This window comes from Pan troglodytes, chromosome 3, assembly GCF_028858775.2.
Source record: "Pan troglodytes isolate AG18354 chromosome 3, NHGRI_mPanTro3-v2.0_pri, whole genome shotgun sequence".
Lineage (NCBI taxonomy): Eukaryota > Metazoa > Chordata > Mammalia > Primates > Hominidae > Pan > Pan troglodytes.
The window spans coordinates 189,180,819-189,185,661 of NC_072401.2; positions in this window are offsets into that span (position 1 = coordinate 189,180,819).

Here is a 4,843-nt window from a genome sequence, read left to right on the forward strand (position 1 = left end):
ATATATTACAAAATAAAGATATTCATTTAATTTAAAGAGTCCTATAAATGCAGGAAATTTTCTCAATTTTATTTTTTATTTCATTGTCTAGATAAATTTCATAATATAACCAAACAAATTACATGTTTAAAATGAAAGCATTCTTACGATACTCAATTGCTGTATACTTATAGTCATCATGCTGGTTCCTAATGATTTGACAGTCTGTCAAAAAAAATGAAAATAGTCATTAGAACATTCCCTTTCCTTTCAAACTTAGATTGTAACAATTATAATGCCATGAAAGTAAGTCATCCAATCCCAGAAGACAACATGCATGCATAATTTAAAATAATAGGCCATAGTATGTTGTTTGGTCTAATTAGTGTCATAAATAGAGCACAACAATAACTGGATTTACAAGAAAAATTTTAAGCGATTAAAGAGATTTTGGGCATCATACAAATGATAAAATGGAGGGGATTTTGGAATCTGGACAGCTGCTAGAGATGTGAAAGGAAATGAGATATCATGAGTGTGTCAGATTTCACGTATTAATTGAGAGGCATAAAATACATTTTTGGTGAGCTGCACATTTGTCCATGCTTTGCTTTTCTTTTTCTTTCTTTCTTTCTTTTTTTTTTTTTAATTGAGACAGAGTCTCATTCTGTTGCCCAGGCTGGAGTACAGTGGAGTGATCTTGGCTCACTGCAACCTCTGCCTCCCGGGTTCAAGCAATTCTCATGCCTCAGCCTCCTGAGTAGCTGGGACTACAGGTGCATGCCACCACGCCCACCTAATTCTTTGTAGTTTTAGTACAGACGGGGTTTCACCATGTTGGCCAGGCTAGTCTCAAACTCCTGACCTCAGGTGATCCACCCACCTTGGCCTCCCAAAGTGCTGGGATTACAGGCATAAGACACCATGCCCAGCCTGTCCATGCATTTTCAAACCAAGGGTCATTGAATTATGCCTGGTGTCTACACTGTATTTGAGACTTCAACTAAAAATCTTATCTTTTAAAATATGGAGTAAGAGGGAGAACAGCAAACACAATGAATGGCTTACTCAACTTCTCTTCAACTTCATTTTGATAGTGTATGTATTGTTTTGAAGATATTTTTCCTTTTTTGTGTTGGTTTTAATAAAAAGTGTTTAACTGTGTACATTGGGATCAATAATATCTTATTTATAAAAATTAGACATCTCTATTACAGATTCTTGCTGTCTGGCATGTAAGAATGATTTCAGGATCTTTATCAGGCCAGTTGTGAAGACCTTCATAGCCATTATTTTTCATCTAACATTTAAAAAATTGTTATTAGTGGCCAGGTGCGATGGCTCATGCCTGTAATCCCAGCACTTTGGGAGGCCAAGGTGGGCAGATCACGAGGTCAGGAAATCAAGACCATCCTGGCCAACATGGTGAAACCCCGTCTCTACTAAAATACAAAAAACTAGCCAGGCATGGTGGTGCATGCCTGTAATCCCAGCTACTCGGGAGGCTGAGGCAAGGGAATCGCTTGAACCCGGGAGGCAGAGATTGCAGTGAGTTGAGATCAAGCCACTGCACTCCAGCCTGGTGACAGAGTGAGATTCCATCTCAAAAAACAAAAAAAAAATGTTTTTAGCATTATATTAATGCGTTTATGTATTTATTTACATATTACATAGTAATACAATTAACTATTTTGGTCTTCTTAATATAGTACTTTGTCGTAACATTACGTCAATGACTAAAACAGGTTTTGGAAAGAATTAACATTCTGCTGAGGCAGACTTGACTGCAGACTGAGAAGAATAACGTATATAAAATTACTACTAAATGCCTTCCTAGGGTCAAAATAATGACAGATGTTAAAAATGCATGCCAGTGTAAAATTCTCAGATTAATTTCCAGAAAATTAAGTAAACACTATAGCTGCATATAAATCTTTGGAACTGTTCTTATTGACCTTTCATCTGTCTTTGCTGATATCTCCAAATTGACATTACTTGCCATGGTCTCTAAATTGTATAAATGCAATTTGGCTTGAATGAGCATGGGAAATCCCCACCAAGTTGCAAGTTAGGGAAATGTGTCAAAATATTTCGTAAGTAAAACGACTATGAAAGCTGGTCCACTGAGGGATCCTAACGGAGCTCCGGCCAACCTCCTCCCCAGTAAGATGGCCAGGGCAGTGTGCCCACAAGACTCCAAGTGTTCTGAAGTGCCTGCAGTATATCTGGGGGTGTCCGGCTTCTTTTGTACTGAGAAGTGACATTTTGCATTATGGGATGAGTAAATCGAGCCTCACCATAGTTTGGATCAGCCTATCTGAATCAGTGTCCTTATGCTACGAGTACATAAAGATGATCAGTGCAGCCCAGCTATTCCATTGTGCCTCAACATGTCATTCTGTTCAGAGCAGAGTCTCTCTAGAAGCTCAGCCTGTCTGGCTGTCACTATAGCTCAGCCCATTGGGAGATGTACATGAAGCATGAACACCCACATCTTCTCCCAGTTGAAATGCATCCAAATGGAGGCCATTTTCTAGGCCAGGGGTTGTCAGCTCCCTGGGTGGCAAACCGGTACACATAGCAGGAGGTGAGCAGGAATAAGGAAGCATTCCTGCCTGAACTCTGCCTCCTGTCAGATTGGAGGTGGGATTACATTCTCATAGGAGCGCGAACCCTATTGTGAACTGTGCATGTGAGGGACCTAGGCTGTGTGCTCCTTATGAGAATCAAATGCCTGATGATCTGAGTGAAATAGTTTCATCCTGAAACCATCCTCCACCCCCTTCATGGAAAAATTGTCTTTCACAAAACTGGTCCCTGGAGCCAAAAGGTTGGGGACCAATGGTCTAGGTGACATCAAAATGAGACAGTGGGAACCACTGTCTCAGCAACAGCCCTCTGACTTGTGGATGCTTCCAAAGAGCCTTCACTTTGTGTAAAGGGTCATCTTCCCTTCCCTTTCCCCACATGGCCTCTACTCCTGCCCTGCAAATCCTATCTATGATGGTCCATGACCTGGGAAGATGGGAGAGGGAACCCCAGGAGAGATCCCCACTATCCAACTCCAAGGACATCTGACGTTTGTGGAACACTAAGATTATGAAAGAGAAACAACACTGCAGTGAGGACCGCTGATTCTGGGGCAAACAAAAATAATGAAGTGAGAAATGAAGAACCTTGAACAATTCTAATTCCTTCAGAGATGTGAGAACATACATTACCATAAAATAAGTAGAGGTTGCAATGAGGAAGGACTCATCAGAGACTAAGAAACAACTCTTGGAAATTAAAATAAGGCTGTCAGGTAACTACCCATGAAGCTGAATTCCACACTAGTCAGCTGGAAAAAAAAATTTTTTTTAAAGTACAGGAAATTTCACAGAATACAAAATAAAAAGGCAAACAGATAATATGAAACAAACGGTAAGAGAAATGGAGGCTAGACCCAGATGGTCCAATAAATATCTAATACAGGTGTTTGAAGGACAGACCTGTGGCAGCTGAAGAGCCTTTCTTCTCCAATAATTAAAACATAAGTCCTGGGATTCAGTCTCACTGGACTAACTTGAATTATAACCCTATCCTTGAAGCAATTACTGTACCAGAGATATGGAGAAAACATGAAAGTGATATATTGATTTTCAAATGTTAAGATGGCTTAAAGACAGAACAAATACGTAAAAATTTATGGATCTGAATGCAAATGTTATCAGTCTTGCCTATGTAAATATAAAGTTGCAGTTTACATAAGATGAGAAAAAGAACTACATAAGATATGTGTAGAGAATAGGTTCCTAAAATTGAAGCTTCAAGTGATGCTTAAAATTGTCAAAAACAGAAAACCATTTATGTACATTATTTAAAGGTACTATAATATTAACTGAAGAACTAAAATAACTTTCCTTAATTTAAGAAGAGGGACTGTCAAGCTAAATCCCTCCTCTTATGTAGAAGAGAATCAACAGTTAGTACCTAAAGCTGATAAACTGAAGAAGTATGTTATTTACAATTACAGTAGGGAACACCAGCAGAATTTAAAAGAGAAATTATTACAAGTTCTCTCTGGAGAGTTGGATTTGGTTTCAAAATGGATTGAGGGGATTCTATTAGCTTTTATTTCATACCCTTCTCTATTTTAAAAAAAACAATTTGCATGTAGTCAGCCCTCTGTATCTGTGGGCTCCACATCCATGGATTCAACCAACCGTGGACAGAAAATATTCAGAGGGAAAAAAATTGAATCTGTACTGAATATGTACAGATGTTTTTCCTTCTTGTTATTTCCTAAACGACACAGCATAACAACTATTTATGTAGCATTTACATTGTATTAGGTATTATAAGTAATCTAGAAATAAAGTATAAAAAGGGTGTGCATGGGTTATATGCAAATATTACACCATTTTCTATATCAGGGACTTGAGCATCCCAGGATTTTGGTGTCCCTAGGTGTCCTGGAACCAGTCCTCCATGGATACCTAGGGACAATTGTATTATTTTGTGATACAAATGTGTGCATAAATACATGAGTAAAATATGTAATTATAAAGCTAGAAAACTTTAGATTATCTTAGAATAGTATCTGTAAACATTTAAATGATATTACTATGTATATACATAAAACATTGTGTGAGCTTGGGAAATATACATATTTTTGCACTTGTAAGAACTGTTAAGAGTGGAAAATATTTTTCTATTCTAGCAGTTGACAGTTTCTTTCTGTAAAGGGCCAGACAGTAAATATTTAGGGCTTCGTGGTCATAAAGAACAATTCAGGGCATTATGTATGTACATATATAACCAGGGGAAAAAATCCCACAATTTGTATTGTCAAAATTTAGAATATGATAAAAATTGACTATGA